At 37.3% G+C, this 24,041-nt stretch overlaps 1 long non-coding RNA gene across 1 annotated transcript in view; it reads left to right on the forward strand.

Moving 5' to 3' along the window:
* Positions 1-24,041, forward strand: part of LOC119877862 — a 98,716-nt gene that overhangs the window by 72,735 nt on the left and 1,940 nt on the right. Inside the window, exon 2 of the long non-coding RNA XR_005384149.1 lies at positions 10,919-11,003. This is a non-coding gene — a long non-coding RNA (uncharacterized LOC119877862). The remainder of the gene's footprint in view (positions 1-10,918; positions 11,004-24,041) is intronic.

Here is a 24,041-nt window from a genome sequence, read left to right on the forward strand (position 1 = left end):
TAAGGAACTGCAAATTGTTTTATGGTGGTGCCTTTTGAGTTCAGGTGAGGCGTGGTAGAAATTGAGTCTGTAAGACACACAGGAGATAGATTTAAAAATGGGTTTAGTATGTCATAATACAGCACTTGCATTTTTCCAATAAGTCCTTGGTTTTCAAACTGGGCTACCCCCAGGGCACACTAGGTAGGCACAAGGGACAAGTGCTATTTAAAGTAATAGGATAAACACATATCATACCTACTTTAGATATGCTACTAAAGTGCTACTTTATTGGAAGAAACAAAAAAAGTAACACACAAAAAAGAAATGTGCCATCGAGCCATGAAAAAACATGAAGGTAACTTAAATGCATGTTACTAAGTGAAAAAGCCAATGTCAAAAGGCTCCATACTGTATGATTCCATCTAGATGACATCCTGGAAAAGGCAAAACTATGGAGACAGTAAAAAGGTCAGTGGTTGCCAGGGGTTAGGAAGGAGGAAGGGAGGGAGGAATAAGCAGAGCACAGAGGATGTTTAGGGCAGTGAAACTATTCTGTATGATACTATAATGGTGGGTATAGGTTATGACATATTTGTCAAAGCCTATAGAATGAGGGTTCGCCAAGAGTGACCCTTCATGTAGCCTATGGACTGTGGGTGATAACGATGTGTCAGTGCAGGTCCATGAATGCTAAGAAGTGTTACACTCTGGTGGGGAATATTGATAATGGGGGAGATCTCGGGGCAGTATATGGTGAATTTCTTTACTTTCTGTTCAATTTTGCTATGAATCTAAAATAGCTCTAAAAATAAAGTGTACTTGGGAAAAAAGTAGATGTGTTGGAAAATAGATTGTAAAGTTGCTATTTTAAAAATGGAACATTAGGCAAGTGGAATATTGGCCTTCTGATAGGCTTCTTTACGCCCCCTGATCCTGAGTAAATAATTTACTTATCTTTCCATTTGGGGTAACTTAAGGGAGAAATTAAGGGACTCTGTTAGCTAATGAGGAATCACTGAAGGATCTTAGGCAAGGTAAGAATTTGACATTTTCTAAAGGTACTTCAGTCAAGAATACTGAAAAAATTTTTAATAAAAGAAAGGTAGTGAGGTGCCTGGGTGGCTCAGTCAGTAAAGCATCTGCCTTTGGCTCAGGTCGTGATCCCAGAGTCCTGGGATCAAGCCCCATGTCTGACTCTCTGCTCAATGGGGAGTCTGCTTCTCCCTTTCCATCTACCTGTTGGTCTACCTGCTTGTGCTGTGTTCTTTCTGTCAAATAAATAAATAATATTAAAAAAAAGAAAAGTGGTAAATGTTTCCATTAATCCAACAGATATTATAGGTGTTCCAAAAAAAATGGTGTTACAAAGCCTTAATAATTAAACATTGAAAAAACTAGGACAAGAATAACAAAACGATCCATTTACAAAAGTAACTTTTCCAGAAATAGCTGCTGGTTTATGCCTAAAAATCTAATATGTAACTAAGAAGGCATTACCAATGAGTGGGGCAAGAAGTGGATTCAGTGCATGTTGGGGAAAAATGGACACTCTGGGAAAAAATTTAAGTCCTAGCCTCATTTTGCATTATATGCTAAAATAAATTCCAGATAGGTGGGATAAACGTAAAAGTGGAATCATAAAAGACTTGAAGGAAATGAGATGCATATTTACTTGCTGTATGGATGGAAAGGGATTTCTAAATATGAAAGCATTAGGACTCACTAGGGAAAAATAAATGAATGGATGTATCTAAGCAAGTATTAAACCTTTGTATAATACAATAAAAATTTTAAAACAAACCCCAAATACTAATGGGTAGCATTCATTGTGTGCCAGCTATGTGCTAAATACCATTCTTGGAGCTTCATCTTAATTACTTATCATTAATCCTCACAAAACAACACCTAGGGCCTAGTATTATTACCTGCACTTAACAAGTGAGGAAAGTCAGAATACAAGAAATGGTATCAATAGTTTACAATTCTGGATGCACATTGGATTATATAGAGGGCTTTACAAAACCCCATGGGTAGACCCCATTCAAGGACAGTTTAATTAGAATCCCTGAGAGTAGCAAATGGGCATCCAGTGCTTTGTCCAGTTACACAACAGAGACAGAGCCAAGGTGTTTCTGCTTCTTAAACATCTGGACTTTTTTTTACACTACATAGAAGGATTCTTTAAAATATAAACAGCTGCCTAGTTCTCAAAGATTGTAAAATCTAAATGAAGGCTTAACTTAAGGCAGAAAAAATTTTAGATATGAGGATATATTTGTTGATCCATCTGCAACATGGACTTTCTAACTATGTTTTGGGGTACTGGTAAAACAAAAACAAAACAAAAGAAAAACAATAACCATATGGCTGGAATGGATGATCCTCTGAAAACTCCTTCAAAGCTGTGTGCTATAGGAAATGTGCTACAGGAAAGAACGGAAGGTATAGAAAATGACTAGGGGAATGATAGCATTTTGATGGTCTAATAATTTTGAAACAATTGGCAATGCATGCCCAACAGGTAAGATGTCCATGTGAATCTACCTTCTTTGGTGTATTATTGCCATTGTACCTTCTCCTTCAAGCAATACATAACAACATGCATGAGCCACGTCACTGCACCACTTTTAAGAGCACAGATTTTGAAAACAAATCACCTCATTTAGTCCCCAAATATACTCTCCATAGCTCTGCAATTTTACATTTGTCAACTTAACTTCTCCATGACTCAGTTTCCCCAACTGTAAAATAGGAATAATAATAGTATCATCTTAATGCTACAAAAAATTAAGCTGACATACTAGATTAAGATTTAAAAAAAAAAAAAAAAGATTTTTTACAGGTTTTCCGGGTAGGAATGCAGGATCAACTTGGATTGGCAAGCTCAGGGTTTCTCTAAATGAGGGCTGCAGTCATCTGATGGCTTGATTAGGAGTAGAGGATCCATTTCCAAGGTGGCTTGCTCACATGAATGACAATATGGTGCTTAATCTTGGTGGAAATCTTTGTTTTCTGTCCCCAAAGGCCTCCCTACTGGACTGCTTGGGAGTCATGTGGCATGCCATCTGACTTCCTCCAAAATAAAGATACCCAAGATACCAGGGTGCAACTTGTAATGCATTTTTTAACTTAGCTTTGATCATACACTATCACTTCTGCAGTATTTCATTGGTCACACATATGAGCCCTGATTCAATGTGGGAGAAGACAACACCCTTGTACCAGGAAGCAAGGATCATTTGGGGCCATTATTATGGTATAGCTACTTTAAGTAACTAGTTTATAGGCTTTTTGCTGCTATAAGTAACTAGTTTATAGGCTTTATATATTATCTGTTTTATATATATATATATATATATATATATATCCTTAGAATAGAGCTTAGACCAATAACTTAGAACACACTTAGACCAGGGCTTATATAATATATTATATGTGTGTATATATACACTTCACATTTAGAACAAAGCTTAGACCATAGTAAATATATAACTAAATCAGAAATCTGAGGGTGAGTCTAGGCTTTAGTAATAGTAGGTTAAAAATCACCTCAGCTGATTCTAATATGCAGCCAGCTTTGAGTATCAAAACTGTATCCCCATACTTAGCTTCATTATGATCATCAACCCTGAAGCCCTAGAGGAGAGGTTTTTTACCTTGGCTGCCCAATCTGGAGAGCTTTAACAAATCTAAATACCTGGACTACATAGTGGTCCAATTATGTCAGAATCTCTGGGGCACGGGACTCAGGCATCAATATTTTTTTGAAGCTTCCTAGTCAAGTTAGATACCCACTGTTTCAATTATTTAACTTAGATGATTATATTCCAATTTCCCTATTTACTCTATGAGCTGAACTCTAACTCAGCATTTAAATCCTGGAGACCTAATTTCACTTGTTGAAAACAAAGGGAAGACCTTTGACTCACCCTAATGTGCTGGGAATGCTGAAGATGGGTGGGAATGTGCAGCATGGCGCCAGTTGCTCTCTGACTGTGCTGTGTCTGGAGGATTTGAGCCTCCAGCATGTCAGCCAGGCTCCTTTGGCCAGAAATTGCCTTCATGCAAGAGTAGAAACCTCCTAGGCATGTGATTGCCGGGCCAGGAAAATGTCACCCATTGCCAGAGAAAAACCAGCCTTCCACGAAATTAGAGTGAATGGCACATGAAACCAATTTAGCCAAAGTGGTTGGAGAGGCATCAGAAGCATTGTGAGATGGCCACTCTGGAAACAATGCCTAAAAGATGCACCTGGTAATGTTTATAGGCGCTGTTCAGGCAGAGAACATGCTCCAATTCAAGAACACAGAGCTGCCTATTTGCTGCTCTATGAGTCTGCTTTTGTAAATGAGCATTAACATGGCATAGAAAACAGTCAATTACAATTTGAGGCAGATAAGCAAGAAAGAGCAAATGGCAGCTGTAGTTGAGCCAGAAGAATACTAGGTGAATGGCAATTTCCAGTGAATGATACCCTCAAACTAGACACAGAAAGCTTGCGTTCTGGAAAAATCAACTCTTTTTGCAAATATTTGGGATTGAGGGAAGCTCTTAACAAACTGTGCTCATAGCTTTCTCCCCACATTTAAACCTATGTTTGTTTTAAGTAAAGCTTAATCCATGTGTTTCTGATTCCTTTATACATAACTCATCAGAGTCTTTATTCTGAAAAGAAAAAAAAAACTTTTTAATGTCCAAGATGCCTTTGCTTTTTAGCCTTTTAAAGCATTTTTCCCTCTTTGAAAAGGGGTTCAAATAGCATGTCTGCCAAGTTTAGAACCCACTCAACTTTTGTGAATGCAGAATTTTGCTACTGTTCAGGATTTGAATTTCTCCACATTTGCCAAAAATGTGACTTCCTGTTTGTTTTTAATATTCAAATCCCCTTTTTAAAATTGAGTTTGAGACTCTTAATGAACTGAATATAGTAGATTTGTCCATCCATAGATTATTTATCTCCCCCTACTGTGGAGCTTATTGATGCATTTATATTACAATCTTTCTGAGCCTTGGGGACAATTTTTGTTTGTGTTGCCTATTAATATAAGAAAAACACGTTGAACTTTTGATAGCACCTTTTATCAGGAATCTCAAAGCTGGCTTGCAAACATGGACACAGAGCTATGACAACTTTGGCCAAATACCCCATGATGGATGAACTCCTGATTTGAAGGAATAAGAAAATGAGAAGTAAGAATATAAAAGAAGAGTGTACGGATGGAAAGGAAGGCAAATGGGCCTTTTGGACCCCAATAACTATTTTATCATACATCACCTAAGAAAACTAGTTAGGTGTTCTTATTTTTAAATTTTTGAGAAATCACTGGATATTTACCCAAGGAAAATAAAAACACTAATTTGTGGGCAGCCCCGGTGGCGCAGCGGTTTAGCGCTGCTTGCAGCCCGAGGTATGGTCCCGGAGATACGAGATCGAGTCCCAAGTCGGGATCCCTGCGTGGAGCCTGCCTCTCCCTCTGCCTGTGTCTCTGCCCCCCACCCCGGCCTTTGTCTCTATGAATAAATAAATAAAAAATCTTAAAGAAAAACAAACCCCCCACTAATTTGTAAAGGTATATGCACATTTATGTTTATTATAGTATTATTTACAATAGCCAAGATACGAACGAAACCCACGTCCATCAGTAGATGAATGAAAAAAGAATATGTGGCATGTATGTGTGTATATAACATAAATAATATTCCATTATGTATATATGTGTATATATATATAAAATGAAATATTACTCAGCCATAAAGAGAATGAAATCTTGCCATTTATGATAATATGAGTGGAACTAGAAGGTATTATGCCAAGTGAAATAAGTCAGAGAAGGACAAATAACGTATTATTTCACTTATATGTGGAATCTAAGAAATAAATGAACAAATACAAAAGCCAGATTCTTAAATACAGGGAGCAAACTGGCGATTGCCATGGTGAAGGCGAGTGGGTAAAATGAAACAGGTAAAAGGGATTAAGAGATACAAATTTCCTGTTACAAAATAAGTCACTGAATGAAAAGTACAGCATAGGGAATATAATCAATAATATTGTAATAACTGTGTGGTGGCAGAGAGTGACTACGCTAGTGGTGAGCATTGAGTAATACATAGAAATGTGGAATCACTAGGGGATCCCCAGGTGGCTCAGCGGTTTAGCACCTGCCTTTGGCCCAAGGCACGATCCTGAAGTCCCGGGATCGAGTTCCACATCGGGCTCCCGGCATGGAGCCTGCTTCTCCCTCCTCCTGTGTCTCTGCCTTTCTCTCTCTCTCTGTCTATCATAAATAAATAAATCTTAAAAAAAAAAAAAAGAAATGTGGAATCACTATGTTGTACACCTGAAAGTAATATAACATTGTATGTCAATTATACTTCAATAAGAAAGAAAGAAGAAAGAAAGAAAGAAAGAAAGAAAGAAAGAAAGAAAGAAAGAAAGAAAGAAAGAAAGGTATCGGTTTCATAACCTCTGTTTCTTAGAATGAGAGGTAAAGAGAAGTGACCATGTTAATCAGACTCAGCCAAAGTTGGGTTGAAATACTGCAAATCACCTAATAAAAACTAAATAAATGTTAGTTATCTATTCAGATATATTTAGATCTGTGCAATGCTGTATGATCTGTTATTTATAATATCTTTCTTTTTCTTTATTAAACTTTTAGTTATACATGCTTGGTTCAGGCAATCAGAAAGAGGGAGGAAATAAAGCTCAAGAAAGTTGTAATCATGGGATCCCTGGGTGGCTCAGCGGTTGGCATCTGCCTTCGGCTCAGGGTGTGTCCTGGTCCCAGGATGGAGTCCCGCATTGAGCTCCCCGTGGGGAGCCTGCTTTCCCTCTGTCTATGTCTCTGCCTCTGTCTCTCTCATGAATAAATAAAACCTTAAAAAAAAAGAAAGTTGTAATCAACTATTGTCAAGAAACTGGGATAAATATTATTTTTATAGATGCTGTAAACTGATATCTAATTTAACCCCCAGATGAGTAATTTGGATCAACACCATCTTTTTTATTGATTGTTATTTGGTAATGTGGGACATTTGTACAGGAAATGAAAGTCATAGTTCTTGCCCTTGAAGAACTTACAATTAGAAGAGTTTATAAAATTTCATTATCAAATATAAACCACAGAAATAAAGGATTAATTCACAGCAATGACAGATGTACTAAGCAACTTAGTATTTGGGGAGGTGAAGAGGATAGAATGTCAGCAGACAGACTTGAGTGACCAAATTAGGGAGACTCACAGGACTTTGAATGTCAGGACACCACAGGAAGTAGTAAGCATGATTTTCCACACAATAAAAATTTATTTTTGGAAAAAAAAATATAATTGAAATCATTCCATTTTATACAAATAGTTTCAAGTTTGATATTTAAAAAGAACACAAAATGGAATATTGCAATGGAGAGGGATATACCTTAGTAATTACTATTGGCAGCTTGAGTTTATTTTCTGTAACAAGGTTCACATCTATTATATCTTTTTAATATTACCAATTGGATCAAAGCATTTGTTATTATAGTAATCAATTTTTAAAGTGAATGTTATGAAGACCATTTTTCAAGATGGTTATATATTTGATATAATATATAAGCACATTTCCTTATTGTATTTATTATACTTTGTGCAGACATTTTATCTCAGTGCTGGGCTCTTAATTGACAATGAGTAATGTAAACTGAAGTTTCCTCTTGAAGATTATACAATAATTTTGTTATTAATCAGGAAGAAAAAGCAGACATTTTTAAGGGAAGATTTCAATTTGTTTTCTTTGAGTGGCTGGCCTTAATTCAGTCTGTCTCTCAGTGACTCCCACCTTTTATTTATTTATTTATTTATTTATTTATTTATTTATTTATTTATTTATTTATTTAACAAAGTAGAGCTATCATTATTTCCCAGAAAAAGAAATATGGGATGAGTCAAGGGTGAGTGCTTGAAAAGGACAGTTGGACTCCATAGTTATAGTAACCGTTCCTTGGTTTCTGGGAAAGAAGTGGAGTCGTAAGCATGAGGAATCTGTCCCCCCACCTAAAAAAATATTGTACTGGGGGAGTCTGTCTGATGTAACTATTTTGGAACTCTGGAATCTTTTGAAGGCATGCAACTTTCAACTTTCAGGGGAAGACTTAGATGGTAAATTGTGGTTAATTTTGATCAATTTCAGCCCTTAGCACAGTAGCCTCTACCCCTCCCCTATCTCCAGCTCCATGTTTGGCAGTTGTCCATGTGTTCCAGGGGCAGGTAATATGCAGCTTGTAGGAGCCAGGGTGGGCATACTGATCAGAGTTCTCCAGAAAAACAGAACCAATAGGACATTATAATCAAAGTTTCAAAAGATAGAGAAATTTGACAATAGAAAAGTCAATAGACAATAGACAATAGGAAAGTGAATCACCACCTATAAGTGATCCTTTGTAAGTTGGTCAGCAGATTTCCCAACAGAAATTTTGGAGGCCAGAAGAATGAGCAGATATATTCAAAGTGCTGAAAGGAAAAACAAACAAACAAATAAACCCTGTAAACCAAGAATCCTGTATCTGGCAAAACAGTCCTTCAAAAATGAGGGAGAATTAAAACATTTCCAGGTCACTAATATCTGAGGTAGTTTCTTACCACTAGACCAGCCCTGGAAGGAATGCTTGAGGGAACCCTGCAAGTTACAGTGAAAGAAACTCAGAGCTACATGAAGAAATAAAGAAACTCAGAGCTATATAAAGAAATATAAGACTGAAAGTCAATATACCAGCAGTTCTAAAAGCTCATAACATTGCAGCACTAATTTATAACTCCCAGTTTTTATTTCTACATGATTTAAGAGACTAATACATTTTTAAAATCATTATCTGGAAGTTCATATTATTGTCACTTTGGTTTGTAACTATACTTTTTGTCTTCTATGTAATTTAAGAGATTAATGCATTTAAAAGAATTTACGTTTTGGGCTATACAACGTGTAAAGATGTAATTTTGTGGCATTGGCAATTTAAAGAGGGGGCAGAGCTGTAATGGAGCAGAGTTTTTGTGGTTTATTGAAATTAAACCGGCATAAATTCAAACCAGAGTGTAAGTAACTTTGGATTGCCCATAGTAACCACAAAGAAAATCAGTATAATATATACACAAAGGGAAATAAGGAGGGAATTTGAATGTTTCACTATTAAAAAAAAAAAATCGAATGAACACAGAAGACAGTAATGCAGGACAAGAGAGGTGAAAAAAGCTATAAGATGTGGAAAACAAATAGCAAAATAACAGAAATAAGCCTGTTCTTATCAGTAATTACTTTAAATGTAAGTGAATTAAACTCCCTAAACAAAAGACAGAGATTGGCTGAATGGATAAATAGATCAGTTACAAAAAGACAAATACTGTATGATTCCACTTATGTAAGGTAATTAATCAATCATAGAGACAGAGAGTAGAATGGTGATTGCCAGAAGTTGGGGAGAGGAGACTGAATAAGGAGTTATTGTTTAATGAGTATTGAATTTCAGTTTTACAGGATAAGAAGAGTTCTGGAGATGGTTGGTGGTAATGATGGTACAAAATTAAGAATGATTTTAATACCACTGGACTGTATACTTAGCAATGGTTAAGGTGGTAAATTTTATGCTATGTATATTTTGCCATAATAAAAAATGGAATAAAAAAGAATAATTATTTCTTTTTTTAAAAGATTATCTATTTATTTATTCATGAGAGACAGAGAGGCAGAGACATAGGCAGAGGGTGAAGCAGGCTCCATGCAGGGAGCCGGACATGAGACTCGATCCTGGGTCTCCAGGATCACTCCCTGGGCTGAAGGCAGTGCTAAACTGCTGAGCCACCAGGGCTGCCCAGAATAATTGGTTTTAAATAATTGGTTATCATTTAAATTCTTTTTTTTTTAAAGATTTTATTTATTTATTCATGAGAGACACAGAGAGAGAGAGCCAGAGATCTAGGCAGAGAGAGAAGCAGGCTCCATGCAGGGAGCTCGATGTGGGACTCGATCCTGGGACTCCAGGATCACACCCTGGGCGGAAGGCAGACCTCAACTGCTGAGCCACCCAGGTGTCCTGGTTACCATTTTAATTCTGCATTTCTGGGCAAGACCAGAGAAGTAGATGCATTTGGTTTAAAACACTGAGTAGTGTCAAATGTCATCTGAGAGTTGCTTGGTTTCTCTCAGCCTCCTATTACCTACCATCACTCCTTGGTGTCAGCCACATATTAGATGAGAGGCATTATGTAATCTTATATGACCAGCAGTACATTAGGACCTGCTTGTTGGAGTGGGGCACCATGTTCTTATATCCAGAGCCTTGGATGTAGAGGGATTTCAGCATGTACTTCCAAAAAAAAAAAAAAAAAAGAAAAAAGAAAAAATCATCAGGAAAAGAAAAATAATGCATCGAATTACAGGTTTGGTTTATATCCATTCAAGTAATCAGCAAATACTTATTCAACATATACCAGGTGCCAAGTACTATCCCAGATGCTAAGGGCCCTTTGGTGGCAAAGTTTCATTCCCAAGGGAATGAAATTATTTACTTAGTGTTTCCTTAATCAGGTAGGTATTGGAGAAATAATGCACCACATCAAAATCCTAACAATAATTTTGGCTAAGTCTAGAATATTTCAATTGCTCTATTTCCTTGTAGAAATGACACATAAAATCATCATATAATAGGAGACATGTTGCAAAGCACTCTCATGAATTATAAGTTAAAGTGAAAGCCATGTTTTAAACCAGGCCAGTAGTATTTTGAGTTTATAGTGGTCCCAAAGCAAGACTCAATTTCTAGCTTTACCGAGTGAATTTATGTGGATCATTTAAAACCACCGAGCCTTCACTTGAAGTAAAATGCTGCTAATTCCCACCCTTCTGTGGCAGGCAGTGTTGACTTAACATTCTCATTCTCTTTTACCCTTGCTTGCCTCTTGTATAGTCTTTCAAAGCTAAATACGAATTTTCCAGCAAGTCTTGCAACTAGAGATGGCTGTGTCATGAAGCAAGCTGATGTAAGTAGAGATGTAAGTATCCAATAAGACACGAGTAGATGCATGTTGAGGTAAGGTGGAAAATTCTGGAAAACATTAACTTTCCAGATAGAATGGCACAGACTCAGCTGGGGCCACTTCTCATCCTCATTTTCTCCTCTCTTCCTTGAATGAAGTTGTGATAGCTAAAGTGTCACAATCACGCTATAGTGATGAGGTGACCAGCAGAGGACAAAATCCAATGTGCTAAAGATAGCTGAATGAAAAAGAGAATCTGAATCCTGGAAGATATTACTGAGGCACTGAGCTGACTTCAGCGAGAGCTAACCTGATTTCCTGTTCTTTTTTTTTTTTTTTTTTTAAGATTTTATTTATTTATTTATTTATTTATTTATTTATTTATTTATTTTATTTTATTTTATTTTATTTTTTATTTTTTTTAATTTATTTTTTATTGGTGTTCAATTTGCCAACATACAGAATAACATCCAGGGCTCATCCCGTCAAGTGCCCACCTCAGTGTCCGACACCCAGTCACCCCCACCCCCTCCCACCTCCCCTTCCACCACCCCTAGTTCGTTTCCCAGAGTTAGGAGTCTTTCATGTTCTGTCTCCCTTTCTGATATTTCCCACTCATTTTTTCTCCTTTCCCCTTTCTGTAAGGAAGACACCATGCACCCTCAATGTATTTAAGCCTGCGTTAGTCAGAGATTCTTTTTCTTGCGGCCAAATGCATTGCTATGTGGTGACTCTTTCCACCTAAGCTTACTATCAGGATTTCACACAGACATGACATCAATTGTTTATTTTACATTATTGATTTCATATTCTCATTTTGTATATGAAGAAACTGGGGCTCAGAAGGACAAATAACAGAGCAACCTTAACCTGGGTCCTCAAGCTGCACTTCTCCTTTTTCTCCTTTCTCTCCCCCACCCCCACCCCTACTTCCTTCCTTCTTCTTCTTCTCCTCCTTCTCCTTCTTCTTCTCCTTCTTCTCCTCCTTCTCCTTCACCTACTTTTCTCCTTCTCCTCCTCCTTCTCCTTCTCCTTCTTCTTTGGCACTAGCCTTTATTGTGACTGGAACCACATAAACAAAATACTCTCAAGATAGAGGAAGAGCCTTGTTAACACAAATCCACTCCCCATCCCCAAACAAATTTTTTTTAAATATTTTATTTATTTATTATTTATTTATTTATTATAGTCACAGACAGAGAGAGAGAGAGAGGCAGAGACACAGGCAGAGGGAGAAGCAGGCTCCATGCACCGGGAGCCGGACGTGGGACTCGATCCCCGGTCTCCAGGATCACGCCCTGGGCCAAAGGCAGGCGCCAAACCGCTGCGCCACCCAGGGATCCCCCAAACAAATTTTATTCTATTACTTTTGCTTTGCGTTTAGATAGCTGAACTAGTGTACTTGTAGAACAAGATGGAGAGTGAAGACAGCTCACCATTTCATGGGTCAGAAACCTAACATACTTACCTGATTATTAATATTTTGAAGAGTTTGAAAATTCTTATTATTCCAATACATTGCTCAGGTTCTTCATCTCAGATAAAACTGGTATTTATATATAAAAGGCTTGGGTTGTTATGCTGACCTATTTAGTCTGTGAACTAACCAATGAATCATCTCTAACCGCATGTCTTATGATCATGCTATGCCGCACATCCTTTTGAAGCATGCAGAGTAAGTGAAAGCATTTTGTAAATGGTGATGCTCTTATAACATCTCTAAACATTGGTCTAGTCCTTTAACATGTTCAGTGCATTTTCAAAAATTTCAACAAGTTTGATTCTCAGAACAACCCTGCAAAGGAGATAGTATTAATATCCCTGGGTTACATCATTAATGTCAATATTTTTCTTCACTGCTCAGCTCAGCAATTCTCCTATCACACTGAACAGTTCCCACATACTGTCCTTTTTCCCTCAGTGGGTTCAAGCTCTTTCTTTGCCTTGTGTTCCTGCCTTGGTCTATCTCTACACATCCCTTGTAAAATTCTATTTCAATTCAGCAGGTTATGTAACCACAACATCAGTGCAGACATCGGCGTGGCTGAGGCCAACGAGCTCTGGAAATCTCACTAAAGAGGGTGTCCACATTGCCAAATTCACTTATTAAAAAAGAAATGCTTATAGTATTAGGCACGAAATGTGATTAGAGCCAGTTCTGGCCTGAGGTGACTTTTATATAAAGGTGATGCCTCCAATTTTGGAGGAACTGCAGCCCACTTTTTTTTTTTTTTCCTACCAAGCCTGTGTGTGTACAGGAACCTCTTTGCCTCATTCAAGCTAACCTGGTAAAATCTGCCCCTTGCACACAGACCACTTCCCCAACCAAGTTGGTGACTGTAAAGTGATACGAAATGAAAAAGCAAACACCAGTTTGTTGAAATGCATTCTATGAATAAAACATGGCAATCCAGGGTCAATAGGGAGCTAAGAAGTTACTCTACCTAATATCTCCCCTATGAAGTCTTGCTGCTCCAGGCATGGCCTCTGGACCAGCATCATCACGCTACCTTGGAGCTTGTTAAAAATGCAAAATCTCAGATTCTACCTCAGTCCTACTGAATGAAGGTCTAAATGTTAACAAATGTGTAGGCATGCTGAAGTTTCGGAAGAGTCCTGTGAAGAGCCACCTATCATAGAGATGCCTACATTACGGGTGACCAAGAGCCAGGTTTTGCCAGAGCATGCATTTTTGTCATCTTTCTCTTTCTCTTTCTCTTTTAGTATTTTTTAAGTTAGTTTTAGAGGTAGAATTTAGTGATTCATCAGCTGCATATAACTCCCAGTACTTATTCCATCTAGTTCTCTTCTTAAGGTCCATCACCCACTTATTCCTTCTCTACACCCATCTATCCTCAGCAACCCTCAGTTTGTTCCCTAGAGTTCATTTCTTATGATTTGTATCCCTTTCAATTTTCATCTTCTTTTATTTTTCCTTCCCTTCCCCTATGTTCATCTGTTTTGTTTCTTAAATTCCACACATTGCCATCTCTTTTGGATCTTGCTTGCGGTGCCTGAAGAATTTCAGTAAACGAAAATGCACATTCCTTTCCCCACTTTATTACTCAAAAGTGTAAGTTGGTCTACTGATATGGCTCGATAGTGAGTACATTTGGATGCATCCACTTAGAGCACCAGTGGATATTTCACTATTGTTTGTTGTCTCTGGTTAGATTTGGACTAAAATTTGTAACTGAATTTCTGAGATCTTATTGATCCTCAAGTTCCATTCCAACTTGTAAAGTTTGCTGAATAAAATATGTGAAAGCACATGGTGCCTATAATAGAGTGGTATGCAAAAACAAATGATATCATATTTTTGCCTCATGAATATTATTATTGTTTGTATCTTGGTGGATCCACATTTAGAGGATGTTGATGGGGATGCAGAGAAAATATGGACTGTGACAAATTTGTTTAATAATTCTTTTAACAGTTATGTACAAATTTTCTCCTAGGTTCCTGCATTGTCCTAGTGATAAGCATATAAAGATGAATGAGTCATAGTCTCTCTGCTGAAGTTGCAGATGGTCATGTGGATGCAGAACCTTGAATAGCATGACTCCAATGGCACCAGTCAAAGTCAGTCTATGTGGACTATCAGGAGCTGAGCCTGCAGCCATTTTGAGCAAGAAAATGCAGCCAGCTATTGCAGAGTCTTGAAGTATCACCCCTCCCTGCTGCTCAACAGCCACATGAATGTCACTCTCAGAGCAATGAATGTAGATTGAGCCTGAATTAGCTGATGGTGGTTACAGGGCCTTTAGAATTACCTTGAATCCTCTGTATACTCCAGAAAATGCTCCATTTATGCTTCTACCCACCTGAAATGACATCTGTGCTTCTTTATATTGTGATGTATAACACAACAATCACTCCTTAGTATCACGGTAATGTCTCTGTCTCATCATAACCCATTCATCTCTGCAACCCCTCCCACGTGGCTCCAGAGTCTAAACTCTACAGAAGCTATTTTCAGAAGTCCTGTAATAACATAGACATAATATCTGTAATGTACATTCCACGGTCACTTTCCTTCTGCTATGTCTGACATTTGACACTGTTGATAACATCCTTTGTTGTGAAGACCTCTCTTGTCTCTGGGAAGTTAACTATGGTCATTCTTTCTCCTCCCCTCGTTCTATATCTTTCCCAATGGGCTTTTTCCAAATTGCAGAACTTGGCCTTCCCTTGTTTTGTTTTATGCTTTCTCTCTGGGATCTCAGTCAAACATCCCACAGCTTCACAATCCCCAAAATTGTCACTCCATCTCTGACCCCACAACCCCCACATGCCTTATCAGGAGCTTTCTGTTTCCAACAGCCTTCTGAACAGTGCCATCAGGTGTCATACTTCATCACCATGGCATCAACATATTCTGAAACTGAACTCACCATCTTAGCCTACAACACTGCCTCCTTTTCTTGACATGCTTATTTTCATTCTTGGGAAATCAAGGTGCTGAAGTGAAAAATTATCTTTAATATTTCACTATCTCTCACCTATTTAACTAACCAGCCACTCAACCACATACATTCTTCCTTTCAATGGCTCTTATGTCCATCTTCCCCTTTTTCTCTCATTGCTATCACTTTGGCCATGAATAACCCATGCTAATCAGTATAGGGTAGAGAGCAAGAGTGCAGGCTCTGGAGCTGGGCCATTTATGTGGATTTCCAGCTCTACTCTTTATTATGTCATTTTGGACAAGTCAGATCATCTCTGTGTGCCTCCGTTCCTTATCCACCAAATGGACATAATTATAGCATCCATCCTATACATTTGTCAGAGGATTAAATTATTTGACGTATGTCACATACTTAGAATAGTCCTATCACATCAGCTGAACTTCATTCAGCTTTCATTTCAAGCATAGTAATGGAGAGATTTGGAGGAGTGAGAGAGAGAGAAGCATGTCTTGTTTTTTACCAACCCAGTTTAGCTTCAGATCTAGTTTCCAATCTCATCTCTGTGTGACTTGGAACAAGTAGCTTAATGTCTCTGAACCTCACTTTCTTTATCTGTAAAAGCTGGAAAGTAATAGCATTATAAATATGAAATGTAAGTATATGTGTTAATTGTTTAAGTCCTCATTTGAATTAGTCTGCATATAAAGAAAATACCTTATTTAAATGAAGTATCATAAATGGAATGTAAAAAGAGCGAATGAATGGGTGCACATGGAAAGTATGCAGTTAAGGAATATATGTTAGTAGTTGTCCTAAATCAGACTTGCTCATTCTCATCCTTTGGCTTAGTTAAAACTGCTACTTGCATATGCTTATCTTAACTCACTCTATCCTCCCATCTTTTTTTAAAAAATTAATTCAAGTATAGTTAATGCTCAGTGTTATATTAGTATCAGGTGTACAATAGAGTGATTCAACAATGCTCAGGGCTCCTCACAATGGTTATGCCCTTAATCCCCTCCACCTATTTCCCCAGCCCACACCCAGCTTCCCTCTTGGAACCTGCCTTCCCATCTTAAAAGGCCAACTGTGCTCCCTACATTTGTGAGATATCTCTTTTCAACTCAGAGTTTTCTTTCTTCTTTATAATATCTATAATGTATATTGTTAATTCAGGGTTTACTATGAACTGCCCTGCATTGTTAGTTACATTTTTGTGTTTGCATATTTATTCAGTTCAGCACAGAAATTAGGTCTTCATATTCCCTCTACATATAGAACCGACCTCTGCAAATAGCAGCCGTTTTTTGTGTTTTTAATTTAATATTCTGTGTAAAAAGGAACATTTGCCATGCTGACTTGTCATGTTATATGAATGCCATAGACTCAGGATGTCTCTCCTCCTTTGTAGAGGAAGCATTAACTACCCTCAGGCTTGCTGGGCCTTTTGAAGCCACATGGCAAAAGCTTCACTCACACCACTTCCAGCACCATGCTCTTCTATATAAATATGCTGTAGACTGATGCCCAATATGTGAAATCTGGTTGTTCTATACACTAATTGCAACTGCTTTCTCTTTGGTGGGAACATTCTAGTGGGCTCTGAAGAAAATAAGATCCAGCAAGGGCAAGTCTTACAATAAGTTATGCATAAAGCATTTTTTAAACAATCCCTAGAAACAGCTAGCTCTTTCCTCATCTGGCAATTTTGATTTGAGTTTTCTAAAGGCCCTGTAATTGGTAATCCTAAAGGCCTTATAACCAAAATACAAATTTTATGGTTTAAAATGAGATGTATTCATAGACTCTTAACTTGCCTTGTTATTTATTTCAAAGTGCAGACCACATAGATTTTGATGTATTATAAGTCAGCCTATTATAATGTTTAGGTGGTGGCCTAAGCTAACTCAGGCTTTCAGTCCAAATACATTACAAAATACATTACCCCTTTTTCAATCCTTTATTCAACAAATGCTTAAATGCTGACATTGCTGCTGTGGGCCACAGTCCCAGCATAGTCCATTAAGGAGGAAAATAGACCATTCTTGACATGCTTTGGAGATTTATTCTGGAATGAGGTTCAACGGCCATTTCAGAGAGCCTAAGGCTATGTGAGGGAATTTGGATCCACAGACTGAGGAACTTGAGGAGAACCTCTGCTTCCAATGTTTTGTTACTCAGCCTGAGCAAACATTAGATTTCTGGCATAGCCTCACATGCTGACCTGTAAGTTGAGGGCTTAGCAATTACCTGCTGGTTTTTAAGAGAGGTAATAAGCCTAACATTGGTGGATCAGTAACTCTATCATAATCATGCTCATGCTGGGGTACCTAGGTGGCTCTGGATTTCAGCTCAGGTCTTGATCTCAGGGTTGTGAGATGGATGCCCGTGTTGGGCTTCCCCTCAGTGTGGAGTTAGCTTGAGAGTCTCCCTCTCCCTTTGCCCCTCGCTGACACTTGTATGCTCTGTCTAAACAAACAAATAAACAAACAGAAAAGATCTTAAAACAATAGTGTTCATGCTGATTTACAAATCAGTCTACTGAGCATTTTATATACGCTATCTCATTATACTGTCATAGCAGTCCCTACGAGGTAGGTAGAAGACTGAAGTCAGGTAAGCGACCTAGAATTAAAATGTCAGGGATATTATTTGAACCTAGATCTAGCTAGATACAAAGTTTCTTAAGCCAATATTATATTGCCAAATGAGGACATTTCCTGACATTGTAAATGTTTTGGTGGCTAAGTCCGACTTATTGAGGGAAAATGAATCCATACGTTTGAAAAATGTGTTTATTTGAAGAAGATATTTTAATAAGACCAGTAACAATGGAGAATTTCACCACATGGTGGAATGAGTGTATAAATATTTGAAACTGATTTTAGAATGCCCTGACTATACTGATTACCTTTCTATGTGTGTATTTGGTGGCAGGCAGTTATTGACTAGTAAGGGGCACAGAGAGTTGGAAATGTTTAATCTCCTTATCAGCGTTTACATGGGTGCACGCCTATGTAAAAAATTTTTGACGTATATGCTTAAGATTGGTACACCACATTTGTAAGTTATATCTCAATACTTTTAAAAATTAAAATGCCTTAGCATATTCTGGCCTTATTGTTATTTAGTAGACACTTAGATCATTGCTATAAGACCTTTCTTCTTTTCTAATATGAGTGTTTTATGCTACAAATTTTTCTTAAGCACTAATTCAGCTGTATTTTCTACATTTTGCTATATTATGTTATGCTCATTCAATTCAAAATATTTTCTATTTTTCCTTATGAATTCTTAATTGGCCCATGATCTAGTTAGTAGTGTTATTTAACTTTCCAACACTTGGGAATTTTTCTATTTTTAATTTCTAGTTTAATTCCATTGTGGTTAAAAAGTATACTCTGTATGCTTTCAATTCCTTAAAATGTGTTGTATGGTACAGAATGTGGTCTATATTATATGTGCCTGCAAAGAATGTATATTCTACTTTTGTTGGATAGAATATTCTGCAAATGTCAATTAGTTCAAATTGTTGACAGCATTTTACCAGTCTTTTACATCCTTACTGAATTTCTTCCTACTTGTTTTTATCAATTACTGAGAGAACTATTGAAGTCTCCAATTAAAATTATGTACTTGTCTTTTTCCTCTTGTAGTTCTACCAGTTTTTATTCATTTACTTGAAGACCTGCTAATAAGTATATAAAATTATTATGTCTTCCTGATTATTCTAGCTCTTTGTCATTAAGAAGTGGCCTTTATTCCTGGTGATATTCTTTGCTCAGAAATCTACTTTGTCTGATATCAGGATAGCCAATCTAGCTTTCTTTAGATTAGTATTTTCATAGTATATCTTTTGCCACCTCTCACCTTTTTTTGTTTTTATATTTAAAGTGAGTTTGTTATAGGCAGTACATAGTTGAGTCTCACTTTATTATCTAATCTGACAATGTCTGTCTTTTCATTGGTATATTTAGAGCATTTACATTTAATGTGATTACTAATATGATCAGGTTTAAATCTGCAACATTAACATTTGTTTCCTTAATGCCTTATCTATTCTTTATACCTTTTGCCCTGTTTTTCAGACTGCTTTTGAATTGAGTATTTTTATGATTAAAGTTTGTTATTGGTTTATCACTTCTAGATCTTTTAAAAAATAATGTCGGTCCAAGCATTTATATTATACATATTTAATCAATTATAGGTTATTCTCAAATAATATAGTACTGCTAAAGGTAAGGTGTAAAATCCTTAAACCAGTATATTGCTAGTTCTGCCTCTCATTTTTGTGTTATTATTGTCATACATTTTATATCCTATATGATATAAACCCACAGTAGATTGCTACTACTTTTCATTTAGACAGTAAAATCTTTTACAGTGATGAAAAATAAGAAAAGATGTATTTTACATTAATATCTTCATTTTAACCATTCCTAGAAATCTTCATTTTCTTGTTTAGATCCAAATTTCTGCTATCATATTCATTCTGCTTAAATAATGTTAACATTTCTTGTAATCCATAATCCAGGTTTGTTGAAGATGAATTCTCTCAATCTTTTTCTTTTTGCCTGAAAAAGTCTATTTTGCCTTTTTTTTTTTTTTTTGATAGAGGAGAGCATGAGGAGGGGAGGGCCAGAGGGAGTTGGAGAGAGAAAATCTCAAGCAGTCTTCCAACTGAGTGGAGAGTCCAATGCAGGGCTCAGTCTCATGACCCTGAGATCATGACCTGAGCAGAGTCAGACACTTAACGGACTGACCACCCAGGTGCCCTTATTTTGTCTTTAGTTTTGAAAGGTATTTTCACTGACTGAAGAATTTTAGATTGACTTTTTTTCCTTTGAAGTTTTTAAAGATGTCACTTCACTGTTTCTTGGCTTGCATGGTTTCTGACAAGAAATCTCTGGTAATTCTAATCTTTGTTCCTATGTTTGCAATGTGTCTTTTTTTCTCTTACTGCCTTCAGATGTGCTTTTCATCTTCAGTTTTCAGAAATTTGTATCGATGTGTTTAGCTATGTGTGTCTGTGATGCTTCAGGATTATTCTACTTGGAGTTCGTTAGGATTCTTGGATTTGTGGTTTTGTGTCTTTTTTTTTTTTTTTTTTTGCAAAAATTTCAGCCATTATTTTTCAGCCAATGTCCACATTTCGTCTCTTTGGAAGAGCTTATTTCTCCTTACATTTTATACCTGCTGGTTGCATTGAAATCTCAGCTCCCTAGGGCACTCAAGGAAAATTCTGGTATCATAGTTTACCTAGGTTGTTTCTATTATCAGAGTAGAAGCAGCACTGTTTCCTAGAAGGAAGTGGAACTCTCTTTATTGGACACTTCAAATAAGTATCTCTTTGGTATATGAAGCTGTCAAACCTATGAAGGGTTTGAGATTTTACCCTACTTGCAAGTTAACTAAAGTAGTCTGCCTCTGCTTCAGGCATGCTGGCCAAAGACATAGGGCTCCTGAATAAGACAAAGGTTAGTTTATTATTCATAGCAATTAGGGTAAGCAGAATATCATTCTGCCCATTTCCCAAGCATTAAATCCCAGAGGGCAATAAGCAGAAGGCCAGATGATCCCTGCATATGCAGTGGGTTGTGTTACAGGGAAGCCCTGATTTTAAGGAAACCAAACATTTTATAATTGGCATTAGGTAGGTGTGCCCTTTGCTGTGATGAACACACTATTTATCCCTTGTTTGCTGTACAAATATAATTGAAGAGAGTCCAAAACAAAGGGAATCATCACTTCTGCTCCCAAAAGACACAAAAATGCAAGAGACTTATGGGGAAATTTCTCCCCAAAGAGATAGCATCTCTTGAGCTGATCTGTTTTCTCAATCCACATTCTCAATCCAATTGTATCCATAACTCAATTCTGTATTTCGTCTCACAGAGAATCAATTTCCATTCATTTCAATGATATTTATTGGGGATCTCTCATGTACCAGCAAATGTGCCAGGTAGCTGAAGATATTAGAGTGGAGAAAATAAATATAGTCTCTATTTCTCCAAGCTGATAAATAGGATAACTGGAGTCTTTCAGGGTTTTAAAATCCTGAAAGCCATACAAAGTCCTAATGGGCTAAACTACCAGGGATGAAAGAGTTCAATATTCAGACCATAATTTCACATGAATGCCACTTACATCTCTAACTTTGTCACAATTCCTTTTCCATTATGCACATCCCCATAGGAACTTTAATATCACACTGTGCAGTTTTTAAAAGCAAGAGCTGCATTTTATTATGCAGTGCTTTGTTGTAATTTCTCATAGACTTTATTACCACATAGGAGACACAAGAACTTTCTGTGCAAACTTGCCTTTAAAGGTGTTTCCTAAGCCTCACATGTTATTTCGTTAGAAAATGATACTTCATCCTGCTTTAAAAAAAAAAGAAAAAGGACTTCATTTATTTATTTGAAAGATAGAGAGAGCAAGAGTGGTGGAGCAGGATCAGGGGGGTGGGCAGAGGGAGAGGGAGAAGCAGACTCCCTGCTGAGTGGAGAGCCTGAGACAGGGCTCCATCCCAAGACCCTGAGATCATTACCTAAGCCAAAGGCAGATGCTTAACAAACTGAGACACTCAGGCACCCCCATCTTGCTTTTCAATAACATGGGAAAATATCCACACAATTTTTACCTGGATGTTTGCCACATCAGAAAGCTTTGAATCATTAGGCATAGCATGTAAATTCTGATATTTTATCACCAGCAACCTTTACACTTCATAAAACAGATATGGTGCTTCCTATTTCTGTACATGAAGGTGAAAGATAAAATTGAAGGAAGTTTGGATTTGCAAATGACTTGGAACCACATCTTGAACGCTATTTTTTAGCACATGTCCTTTTCAAAACAGATATAAAATGTAATCTTTTTTTTCTTTGTCTTCAACTGCCAGGAATAGGAAGATGATGGCATTTCATTTCTGAGAAAACATCACAGGTTTACCTATTTTCCCCCAAATAATGCCTTGGACTTAGTAAAAACCAGCCAGTAGGTTCTTTCTTTCTTTCTTTCTTTCTTTCTTTCTTTCTTTCTTTCTTTCTTTCTTTCTTTCTTCTTTCTTTCTTTCCTTTCTTTCTTTCTTTCTTCTTTCTTTCTTTCAAGATTTTATTTATTTATTCATGAGAGACACAGAGAAAGAGAGAGAGAGACAGAGAGATACAGGCAAAGGGAGAAGCAGGCTCCATGCAGGGAGATGTGAGACTTGATCCCGGGTCTCCAGGATCACACCGTGGGCTGAAGGCGGCACTAAACCTGCGCTAAATCGCTGAGCCATCCAGGCTGCCCCAGTCAGGAGGTTTTCTTAGAGCTTACCCATGGACTTTTAAATTCTATAAATGCATATATGTATATACCAATATACCTACATACACGATTTAAACTGTGTTCTTTATTCATTTGTGCTTAATTATATGTCCTGATTAAATGTTTCTGTGCCTGAGGTGTCTTGTCAAGACAACGGTTTAAGTGCTGACCTTTGAACCTAGGAGTTCTGTTTTACCAGCACTCAACTGTGGAAGGGCCAAAGTTCAGCTCTCAATTCAGTGTGCTGCTTGATTTAAATGTGAAACTTGGCACTGAGTGTCCTCCTGTGCCTGGTTATTATTCTTGGAATGCAAAAGGTACATGTTTTTGTAATTCTCTAAGGAACTCCTCTATAGCTTTTCCAGAACCTAAGTCAGGTTTCACTTCCAGGCTACGTTCCAAGTCCTAAAATTCATTTTTTAGCAGCTCTCAGACAGATGGGTGCTATTTTTGAAATCCATATGGGCTTTCCTGTCTGCTAGGGTCTATTTAATGGTCTACATCACTACTACAGAAATATACTTAGTGCATTTGTTCTTCCCTTGTTGCACAGAGGGCTCTAGTTTCCATCCAAAACACTGAAGCTGACCTGGGGAGGAAAGGGAGAGCAAACTCATTTGTAAGTGAACTTTAGTCAGCATTTCTGAACTTCCACAGATTCCGTTTCAACGTTTATTGGGAACTTCAGACATTAGCAATGCCTATAGCTACCCAGGCAGCCTAGGAGAAGAAAATAAGAAGTGAATATACATATGCATATGCTATGATGTTTACAGCTGGTAAATTCTAAATCAAAACCTATAGATTAAGGTTTGGGGAATTAAATTACATTTTAAAGGCAATAGGGGAGCATATGAAAACAGCATTCTAAGTCAGTAAAAAAATCTTCTATAGCTAAAAGACCATTTGGTGTCTGTTTTATAATCCCTTGTTTTTTGGAACTCTGACCTCACCTCTCTGAAAATCATGCATCCTATAACTCCTCCCATTCAGAACATAACCCAGAATCACAAAATTAGCCAAAGGTAGTGCTGCAAGCTAAAATCAACATCTCCGTGTCCATGCACTAAAGCCCAGGACCTTAAGTCGGAAGCAAGCCCCAGGTCAAGACCTATTCATCTGTAGTTCATGCACAATTCTAAAAGCTATCTCCTATTCATTTTTTGTTTGTAAAACTTGGCTACGGCCATCATAACAAGTGCCACAGGCTTATGAAACAAAAGATGGATTAAACAAAAGAAATTTGTTTTCTCAGGTCTCGAAGCTGGAAGTCCAAGATCAGGGAGTAGGGCAGTGTTGGTTCCATATCGAGGTCTCTCTCTGTGATTTG

The sequence above is a fragment of the Canis lupus genome, chromosome 35, assembly GCF_011100685.1.
Source record: "Canis lupus familiaris isolate Mischka breed German Shepherd chromosome 35, alternate assembly UU_Cfam_GSD_1.0, whole genome shotgun sequence".
In the NCBI taxonomy this organism is placed as follows: Eukaryota; Metazoa; Chordata; class Mammalia; order Carnivora; family Canidae; genus Canis; species Canis lupus.